Source organism: Scardinius erythrophthalmus (assembly GCF_964197995.2).
Source record: "Scardinius erythrophthalmus genome assembly, chromosome: 5".
Lineage (NCBI taxonomy): Eukaryota > Metazoa > Chordata > Actinopteri > Cypriniformes > Leuciscidae > Scardinius > Scardinius erythrophthalmus.
This window is the reverse complement of record NC_138225.1, coordinates 20,717,162-20,728,300: the sequence shown is the minus strand read 5'-3', so window position 1 is coordinate 20,728,300 and position 11,139 is coordinate 20,717,162. Positions and strand designations below refer to the sequence as shown.

Below are 11,139 nucleotides of genomic sequence, written 5' to 3'. Positions count from 1 at the left end.
TGCACGATGGGAATGTGCCATTTCTATCACTACTGGCTTTCTTCTACAAAGAAAAACTGACACTTGTGTTTTCACTGTATTAGACATATTTTACAGTGTTTTTCTATATTCTTCTATATTCTTGAACAATATATCTTGTCAGATCTGTAACATATTTTATTGTTTAGCCCAATTGCTGCCACATTAGCCTTCTACAAGAACTTCCATAGGTGAAAGGGTGAAATGTTTTCTGATTAGAGGGAAGGGAGGGGAGGGGAGGGGAGGGGAGGGGAGGGGAGGCGAGGGGAGGGGGGCGTGGAGGTGGCTGAATGTACATCTACCCTCTTTCCAAAATAGGATTTCTTTACTTCAGTGTGTGTCATATGTCAAAGTAAGATATTAATAGACTAAAAATATATAATTATAATACACAATAACTTTGAAATGGAAGTTTAGGATAAAGGTTTGACTTATAACTGATTTCATCAGGTAGGATGTCTGTCAGTTTGTCCATACATTTCTTATAAAATGGGTCCAGAAAGCTCATATCAAAATATGTGAGGTTGCCCATGTATAGATTCTGCTTAGTGTGCATGATCAACTTCTATAAAAGCCAAGAGGGTAGACCAGAAGAGATGCAGAGAAGAGAAGAGACCTCAGAAGTTCCATCAAGTGGTAAGAGCCTGTGCTGACTGTGACTGAAAGGAATTTAACATCATCACTTATGCGTCTGCACTCAAAGTAATTGTGTTTTTTATTTATATTAATACGTTGTATTTTTTTTTATTTTTTTTATTTTATTTTTTTATCCACAGTTAAAAAAGTTAACATTTCATCTGGTCTCAAGGACAAAAGGCAAGTGAGTTTATGATTCAGTGTGTGGATTAAGGTAGAGGAAAACAGTTGTTATAGTCTGTATTATAGACGAAAACTGGTGAAGCATGCTGTTTTTAAAAACCTATGTAATTTATTTACAAAGAAATGTGTTTAAAATTTATTAGTAAGATGAATTTAAGGAAGGGGTCCCATTGACCCTTTATTTTGGTGCCAAATATACCAACTATTGTATTCGCTTTTATTATGTTGTATTGTATTATGTTTTTCTTCTACCACTTTTGAGTCTATGAGAGCCCATAGAACCCCTTGTGGGAAAGTTATACAAATTTGGCCCAAATGCAGAGGACATTTGACACATTTATGTGCAGACTCAGTCTGAGGAAACAGAACAGAAGCAGGAAAGGGCCAATTGATGATGCTATAATAGAGCAAAACATGAAATTGGTTCAAACTACAGAACTGATGGTCTGATTAAATTCAAACTTGGGATGCAGTGTTGCTATCATAATCCATCATGAGATTTGCATAAATATAAATCATTAGAAAAGTTAATATAATGAAACCAAATCTGTGAAAGAAATTTCTTAATATTTGTCAGGAAATATTTGTCTGTTTCATACATACTCGTAGCAGGAGGATGCACTCAGGGAGAGAGACCACAAGCGAGACTCATAGTCGGCAGTGAAAATCTCTGTTGTCCTGAAACTTCATATACGCTACAATTCATATTGTACTGTATGTGCCATCCCCTGACACCAGCATTTCAATTTCATCACCAGAAAGACATATTCAATCGACATTTTTTGCAATTAATGGGCCCCTTACCTGCTTCTTTCTTGCTATTTAAATGTTTATCTAGTATTGTTTTATGTGTCTGTATTCATGAGTAAGCCTACACTTAGGAATATGCCTCTTTCCTAACACAATTCATGTGTTTTATATTTTGTGTGTCTTGCCTTTGTTGAATATTTATGAAATTTGTAATGGATAAGTTGATATTTTCTCTCTTTAGTAAGCCGCCACCATGAGTACAGACGCGGAGATGGAGATTTATGGCAAAGCTGCCATTTACCTTCGTAAGCCTGAGAGGGAGAGAATGGAGGCTCAGGCCAAACCGTTTGATGCCAAGACTGCCTGCTATGTGGCTGATGCCAAAGAGTTGTACCTCAAGGGAACAATCAAGAGCAAAGACGGTGGCAAAGTCACAGTTGTTTTGCTTGACACTAAGGAGGTAAATTTGAATTTCCATTTCATGTAGATGCTCATTAAATTACTTATTACATTGTTTTCTTTTATATCTAATATCTAATTTATCAAATTTATAGGAGAGAGTTGCTAAGGAAGAAGATGTCTACCCAATGAATCCTCCCAAGTATGACAAGATTGAGGACATGGCCATGATGACCCATCTCAATGAAGCCTCTGTGCTGTATAACCTCAAAGAGCGTTATGCTGCATGGATGATCTACGTAAGTTCTGAAACGACATAAAAAGCATTTAAGTTCTTTTTTTTTTCTGTGTTGTTGGACTCTGACCATGTCTCTGCTCATTTCAGACCTACTCTGGACTCTTCTGCGCAACTGTGAACCCCTACAAGTGGCTCCCAGTGTATGATGCAGAAGTGGTGGCTGCCTACAGAGGCAAAAAGCGTATGGAGGCCCCACCCCACATCTTCTCTGTCTCTGACAACGCATATCAGTTCATGCAGTGTGGTAAGACATTATGGAATTAAATTCTACAGAATTAATTAACATGAAGTAGATGTTGCTGTTAATATAATAAATATTTACCGGATATTTTACAAATTTCAATCAACAGATAGAGAAAACCAGTCTGTCCTGATTACGTAAGTATTTTCATTTCATTTCAGACCATGACAAAAATTCAAAGTATAACATAGATTGAAAATTTATGGAGATATTTACAAAATAGAATTTAAGATTGAACAAAGATTGAATATACTTTGAAAAGTCTACATGTCTTTCAAACTTCTGTCTTCTAATCTCTTATAAACCAGTGGAGAATCTGGTGCTGGAAAGACTGTGAACACGAAACGTGTCATCCAGTACTTTGCCACAGTTGCAGTGTCAGGTGTCAAGAAAGAGTCCAGTAAAATAAAGGTATGAGATACAAAACTATGTCATATATAATATTTTAAAAGATGATGATTTACACTCATCTCACAAACTATACGATATGTGAATTTGAGAAATGCCTATAAATTGTGTTTAGTCATGAAATAGAAAAACAATTGAAAATAAATGAAAACCCTTCAAACCTCACAGGGCTCTCTTGAGGACCAGATCATTGCTGCCAACCCTCTGCTTGAGGCTTATGGTAATGCCAAGACTGTGAGAAATGACAACTCCTCTCGTTTTGTAAGTTAACCACTGTTTATTTACAGTACAGATGGTCAGTTGTGTTCAATTTTACTGTACAGAGTTTTCTATAAAGAGATTATAATAATTATCTATGTATTATACTATTATGATTTAAACAGGGTAAATTCATCAGAATTCATTTCGGCGCCACTGGAAAACTGGCTAGTGCTGACATTGAGACATGTAGGTGGACATGATTTCATTGATCCATCCTGAACAGTTGTCTTTGTCTGTCACTCTTCAGATGATTGTGACTCAACTACATTCTCTCAACAGATCTGCTGGAGAAGTCTAGAGTGTCATTCCAGCTTCCAGATGAGAGAGGCTACCACATCTTCTTCCAGATGATGACCAACCATAAGCCTGAGATTATTGGTAGGTGCACATATTTCATTAATTCAATGTTTCAAATAATGTTGTAAGATGCTCTTTCATAAATGCTGTGTATTTTACAGAAATGTCACTCATCACCACCAACCCCTATGACTTCCCCATGTGCAGTCAGGGTCAGATCACAGTGGCCAGCATTGATGATAAAGCTGAGCTGGATGCTACTGATGTGAGTCATTGCTATTTGAATATTGACATATTCTATTTAAATATGGCAAATTATATATTTTATTATTCTCTGTAATTTACAGGATGCTATTGACATTCTTGGTTTCTCAAGTGAGGAGAAAATGTGCATCTACAAGTTCACTGGAGCGGTGCTTCATCATGGTAACATGAAGTTCAAGCAGAAGCAGCGTGAGGAGCAGGCTGAGCCTGATGGCACAGAGGGTGAGACTTGTGTTATCCTGGGCTTTAAAATAGTAACCATTGCACCGACTTTGCTGACAACAGAAACTGTGTGTAAAATGTTTAGTGTAAATATAAACTAGAAGTTGCGTGCATATCAATAAATCTTAAAATGAAAGGGAAAGAACCTAGTGCCTGATTTATTATAATTTTACATAAAAGACTCTATAGAGCAAAGATAATTTAATTAATGTATTTAACAGAGGCTGACAAAATCGCCTACCTTCTGGGTTTGAACTCTGCTGATATGCTGAAGGGTTTGTGCTACCCCAGAGTCAAGGTCGGAAATGAGTATGTGACCAAAGGCCAGACCGTACCACAGGTATAGTAACATTTCCAGCATGCCATGTGTTTAACCTAAAATTCTGGCTAATTATTGCAGAAGCAGAATAAAATATTCACTCTATTCTACTTACAGGTGTACAACTCTGTTAGCGCCTTGGCCAAATCTATCTATGAGAGGATGTTCTTGTGGATGGTCATTCGTATCAACCAGATGTTGGACACAAAACAACAAAGAAATTTCTACATTGGTGTGCTGGATATTGCTGGCTTTGAGATCTTTGATGTAAGAATGATTCTTTTATCTCTTTTTATGTCAAAATGAATGACATTCAGAAGGTAGTAAATGTTTCTGTCATTTTTTTTTGTCCTCCAGTACAACAGCATGGAGCAGCTGTGCATCAACTTCACCAATGAGAAACTGCAACAGTTTTTCAACCACACCATGTTTGTGCTGGAGCAAGAGGAGTACAAGAAGGAGGGCATTGTTTGGGAGTTCATTGACTTCGGCATGGACTTGGCTTCTTGCATTGAGCTCATTGAGAAGGTTATCAATGGTTTATGAATTTATTAATTTCCATTGATCCTATTCTCAAAATCTCCTATTTTTGATAATAAACAACATTCTTTTATAAACAGCCCATGGGTATCTTCTCCATCCTTGAAGAGGAGTGCATGTTCCCCAAGGCTTCAGACACTTCCTTCAAGAACAAGCTATATGATCAGCATCTTGGCAAGAACAAAGCTTTCGAGAAACCAAAGCCTGCCAAAGGCAAGGCTGAAGCCCACTTCTCCCTGGTTCACTACGCTGGAACTGTGGACTACAATATCACTGGCTGGTTGGACAAGAACAAGGATCCACTGAATGATTCTGTTCTGCAGCTGTACCAGAAGTCTTCTGTCAAACTGCTGGCTACTCTCTACCCACCTGTTGTTGAGGGTAAAGAAAAAATCTATTTAACAAAACTTTGATTCAGTTTTAAACTTTCTTCCTTTTGTTTGCATTTATTTTTGCAACTTCTAGTTTCCTTTGTATTTTTATCTCAATAGATACTTCTAAAAAGGGAGGCAAGAAGAAGGGTGGCTCCATGCAGACTGTGTCCTCCCAGTTCAGGGTATGTATAGAGATGACATCACAGTATTATTGCTTCATTTTAGAAAAAAAAAAAAACAAAAAAAAAAAAACAAAGCATGCCAACCTTTTTCTATTCTCCACAGGAGAACTTGGGCAAACTCATGACCAACTTGAGGAGCACTCACCCTCACTTTGTGCGTTGCCTGATTCCTAATGAGTCCAAGACTCCAGGTAAAGTATATATATATATATATATATATAAAAAAAAAAAAACGTACAGATATTTTGGTTGTCAATATATATGATGAAGTTAATTTACCAAGTTCATGGTGTAGACTGTTCGTTTTAGGTCTCATGGAGAACTTCCTGGTTATCCACCAGCTGAGGTGTAACGGTGTTCTGGAGGGCATCAGAATCTGCACAAAGGGCTTCCCCAGCAGAATCCAATATGGTGACTTTAAGCAGAGGTAAATGGGACCACATGAAAACAACATTTCCTAGGAGGCTCCTAATTAAAAGATAAGAAGTATTTTGATACATTTTCCACAGATACAAGGTGCTGAATGCCGCTGTTATCCCAGATGGACAGTTTATGGATAACAAGAAGGCCAGTGAGAAACTCCTGGGATCCATCGACATTAATCATGACGACTACAGATTTGGACATACAAAGGTTCACTATTTAGCTTTACAAATTTCAAAGATTCAGTGATCATGGTCATTTAGCTTATACAGGTTAAATCAATATTTTTTGATTTACTGTTTTACATAAATTCAGGTGTTCTTCAAAGCTGGTCTTTTGGGTGTTCTTGAGGAGATGCGTGATGAGAAACTGGCTACTCTGGTCACAATGACTCAGGCTCTCTGCCGTGGTTACCTGATGAGGAGGGAGTATGTGAAAATGATGGAGAGGAGGTGATTATTGTCATGAGTAAAGATGACATCAATGATAACTGTGCAAACTTAATGATGATTATGCCATTTAATGATGAATTATTCACAGGGAGGCGATTTACACCATCCAATACAACATCCGTTCATTCATGAATGTCAAACACTGGCCATGGATGAAGGTTTATTACAAGATTAAGCCTCTGCTTCAGAGTGCAGAGACTGAGAAGGAGCTGGCAAACATGAAAGAGGACTATGCAAAATGCAAAGAGGCTTTGGTTAAGGCTGAAGCCAAAAAGAAGGAGCTTGAAGAGAAGATGGTAGCACTGTTGCAAGAGAAAAATGATCTGCAGCTGCAAGTAGCATCTGTGAGTATATTTTATAATTAACTGAATTTTGGCTACATTAAAAATGAGCAAGGTTGTTTCCAATGAAATAGCAATCTATTTTACAAACAGGACTCTGAGAATCTCTCAGATGCTGAGGAGAGGTGTGAGGGTCTGATTAAAAGCAAAATCCAGCTTGAAGCTAAACTCAAAGAGACAACTGAGAGACTGGAGGATGAGGAAGAAATCAATGCTGAACTGACAGCCAAGAAGAGGAAACTGGAGGACGAGTGCTCTGAGCTGAAGAAAGACATTGATGACTTGGAGCTCACCTTGGCTAAAGTGGAGAAGGAGAAACATGCCACTGAGAATAAGGTTAGAGATTGAGTTGGTTTAAGATTAGATTTAATCTCTGTTTTATATATTGATATAGAATATGAATTGTAATATTTAAGCTTATTTGGAACAAAAAATCCTACAGGTCAAGAACTTGACTGAGGAAATGGCAGCTCAGGATGAGAGCATTGCTAAGGTTACGAAGGAGAAGAAAGCCCTCCAAGAGGCACATCAGCAGACACTGGATGATCTTCAGGCCGAGGAGGACAAAGTCAACACCCTGACCAAATCCAAGACAAAGCTTGAGCAGCAAGTTGATGATGTGAGTTGATTATGTAAATGAATTATATTAATTCATCAAATCAACTGTTTTCTGCTGTGAACATATTTTATATATCATTGTCCTGTAGCTTGAGGGTTCCCTTGAACAAGAGAAGAAGCTCCGCATGGACCTGGAGAGAACCAAGAGAAAGCTTGAAGGAGACCTGAAATTATCCCAAGAGTCCATCATGGACCTGGAGAATGACAAGCAGCAATCTGATGAGAAAATAAAAAAGTAATTAAAGCAGGAAATCTTTGAAAACTTTTAATTTTTTTATTGTTGTGTTATGTTTTTTTTTTTTACAACTACTTATTGTTGAACAGGAAAGACTTTGAAATAAGTCAGCTGCTCAGCAAGATTGAAGATGAACAATCTCTAGGTGCTCAACTCCAGAAGAAAATCAAGGAGCTTCAGGTATTTTGAGATTTTTCAAACATTACATCATTATGATCAAATACAGATATCCAAAAATCTAATTAACTACTTACCACCATAGGCCCGCATTGAGGAACTGGAGGAAGAGATCGAGGCTGAGCGCGCTGCTCGTGCCAAGGTTGAGAAGCAGAGAGCTGATCTCTCCAGGGAACTTGAGGAGATCAGTGAGAGGCTTGAGGAGGCTGGAGGAGCCACTGCTGCTCAGATCGAGATGAATAAGAAGCGTGAAGCTGAATTCCAGAAGTTGCGTCGTGATCTTGAAGAGTCCACCCTCCAGCATGAAGCTACTGCTGCTGCCCTCCGCAAGAAGCAGGCAGACAGCGTGGCCGAGCTGGGAGAGCAAATCGACAACCTGCAGCGTGTCAAGCAGAAGCTTGAGAAAGAGAAGAGTGAATTCAAAATGGAGATTGACGATCTTTCCAGCAACATGGAAGCTGTTTCCAAAGGAAAAGTAGGAAATTTTATGTTTAAAGAATACATAACATGTTGAAGTTTTTCAATTATCTAATGACTTTTGTATTTGCAGGCTAATCTTGAGAAGATGTGCCGCACACTTGAGGACCAACTTAGTGAAATAAAATCCAAGAATGATGAGAACATTCGCCAGTTAAATGACCTCAGTGCTCAAAGAGCAAGACTTCAAACTGAAAATGGTAACTAATGAAAATCATGAATAAATTAATAGTATTCCAACAGTAACTGAGTGTGGTGTATTAAGATTATATATAGCACTGAATTTCTGACAGTCTTATCAGAAGAAAACACTTATTTACATTCTGCTTTCAAGGAGTTTGTTTTGATAGTAACTGATAAAGACAGCACAATCTGACACAGTGAATCTAAATCTATACAGGTGAGTTTGGCCGTCAGCTGGAGGAGAAGGAGGCTCTGGTTTCTCAGCTCACCAGAGGCAAACAAGCTTTCACTCAGCAAATTGAGGAGCTTAAGAGGCTTATTGAAGAGGAGGTTAAGGTAATACAGCATAATCAATTCATGAATTACTTTACTGTAGAGACAATAATACAGTAATATTATGTGACTTTGTCCCTTAGGCTAAGAACGCACTGGCCCATGCTGTGCAATCTGCCCGTCATGACTGTGACCTGCTCCGTGAGCAGTTTGAGGAAGAGCAGGAGGCAAAGGCTGAGCTGCAGCGGGGAATGTCAAAGGCCAACAGTGAGGTTGCTCAGTGGAGAACCAAATATGAAACTGATGCCATCCAGCGCACAGAGGAGCTTGAAGAGTCCAAGTATGTATATTATTGTATAATACTCCTAACTCTCACAGCTATTTTATAGATTAGAATTCAAAATAATGTGTATTACTCAACAGGAAGAAGCTGGCTCAGCGTCTGCAAGAGGCAGAGGAACAAATTGAGGCCGTAAACTCCAAATGTGCATCTCTGGAGAAGACCAAACAGAGACTCCAGGGTGAGGTGGAGGACCTCATGATCGACGTGGAGAGAGCCAATGGTTTGGCTGCCAACCTTGACAAGAAGCAGAGGAACTTCGACAAGGTAAACAGTTTTAGTCATATTATATTCTCTTTGTAAAGTATTGCTGGAATGGGCTTTGTTCAACATTTTTTAAACAAACTCTATCCTAAAATATCTCCACCAAAGGTCCTGGCAGAATGGAAGCAGAAATATGAGGAAGGTCAGGCCGAGCTGGAAGGTGCCCAGAAAGAGGCTCGTTCACTCAGCACTGAACTGTTCAAGATGAAGAACTCCTATGAGGAGAGCCTGGATCAGCTGGAGACCCTCAAGAGAGAGAACAAGAATCTGCAGCGTAAGAATGAAACCGTTAAATTAGAAAAAAACGTAAAGGGATTTTTCACCCAAATTCTTTTTGAAAATTCTTTGACTAATTACTGACCCTCATGTCGTTCCAAACTCGTGAAACTTTTGTTCATATTCGAAACACAAATTAAGATCTTTTTTATGAAATCTGAGAGCTCAATTCATATGGATTAGTTTTATGACCTTTTTGAAGCGTCAAAGAATCAATTGTGTAGCTGTCTATGGAGGGACAGAAAGCTTTCAAATTTCATCAAAAAGATCTTCATTTGTGTTCCAAAGATGAACAAAAGTCTTACAGGTTTGTAATGACATGAGGGAGAGTAATTAATTAATGATAACATTTTCATTTTTGGGTGAACTATCCCTTTACATGTTCTAATTCTCAGTGAGCATTAAAAAGTAAGCACATATTATTAATGAATGTGCATTATGATACATGTTATATGTTTTTCTCTCTATAGAGGAGATTTCAGATCTGACAGAGCAGATAGGTGAGACTGGTAAGAGCATCCATGAACTGGAAAAGGCCAAGAAGACAGTGGAGACTGAGAAGGCAGAGATTCAGACCGCCCTGGAAGAGGCTGAAGTGAGTATCTGGAGATCAATATGGAATTCTTGCTAGAACCATCATACAGTGTTGTATTCATCAATACACTGTGTATATTTTCATTCTTATATTTAAATGTTGTTTTATTTTTCATAGGGTACACTGGAGCATGAAGAGTCCAAGATTCTTCGAGTCCAGCTTGAGCTAAACCAGATCAAGGGAGAGATTGACAGGAAGCTTGCAGAGAAGGATGAGGAGATGGAGCAGATCAAGAGGAACAGCCAGAGAGTCATTGAATCCATGCAGGGCACTCTGGACTCTGAAGTCAGGAGCAGGAATGATGCCCTGAGAATCAAGAAGAAGATGGAGGGAGACCTTAATGAGATGGAGATTCAGCTGAGTCACGCCAATCGCCAGGCTGCTGAGGCCCAGAAACAGCTCAGGAACGTTCAGGGACAACTCAAGGTATGCATAGGAATTCTTCTTTTTGCCTTTGGGATGTATTCATATATTTTTTTAATAATCTAACATATGGTAAGTACAGCCAAGCAGAAATCACATCGGAAGCTCATTCTACAGCTATTGTTATGTTCAGGATGCCCAACTGCACCTTGATGATGCCCAGAGAGGACAGGAAGACATGAAGGAGCAAGTGGCCATGGTGGAGCGCAGAAACACTCTGATGCAGTCTGAGATTGAGGAGCTGAGAGCTGCTCTGGAGCAGACAGAGAGAGGCCGCAAAGTGGCTGAACAAGAGCTGGTGGATATCAGTGAGCGTGCTGGGCTGCTGCACTCTCAGGTAAGGGCATATTGTTTCCCTGAAATTAAGGGAATTGAGAGCATCATTCAAAATGTTCAAACTGTTGCTTTCCATTTTGTAGAACACAAGTCTCCTGAACACCAAGAAGAAGCTTGAGGCTGACCTTGTTCAGGTCCAGAGTGAAGTTGATGACATTGTACAGGAAGCCAGAAATGCAGAGGAGAAGGCCAAGAAGGCCATCACTGATGTGAGAAAGAGTAGCTGCCAAATGTTTCATAAGGCGCTTACATATATTTTACGTAAAAAATGTGGATCTAATGACTTTCTGTATTAATGCAAAAGGCTGCAATGATGGCAGAAGAGCTGAAGAAG

General features: G+C 39.0%; 1 pseudogene across 1 annotated transcript; it reads left to right on the top strand.

Moving 5' to 3' along the window:
* Positions 1 to 817: 817 nt before the first annotated feature.
* Positions 818 to 10,467, top strand: LOC308691048 (myosin-4-like; annotated as a pseudogene). The gene is made up of 33 exons (XR_014032241.1): positions 818 to 838; positions 1,829 to 2,047; positions 2,142 to 2,285; positions 2,372 to 2,528; positions 2,635 to 2,662; positions 2,834 to 2,936; positions 3,102 to 3,194; positions 3,317 to 3,380; positions 3,474 to 3,572; positions 3,653 to 3,756; positions 3,839 to 3,977; positions 4,199 to 4,317; positions 4,414 to 4,563; positions 4,654 to 4,824; positions 4,917 to 5,217; positions 5,328 to 5,392; positions 5,496 to 5,583; positions 5,702 to 5,819; positions 5,902 to 6,025; positions 6,131 to 6,267; positions 6,356 to 6,611; positions 6,702 to 6,944; positions 7,051 to 7,227; positions 7,316 to 7,461; positions 7,551 to 7,641; positions 7,724 to 8,113; positions 8,189 to 8,315; positions 8,516 to 8,634; positions 8,715 to 8,911; positions 8,995 to 9,178; positions 9,284 to 9,449; positions 9,922 to 10,046; positions 10,164 to 10,467. The product of XR_014032241.1 is annotated as a myosin-4-like (transcript).
* Positions 10,468 to 11,139: the final 672 nt, after the last annotated feature.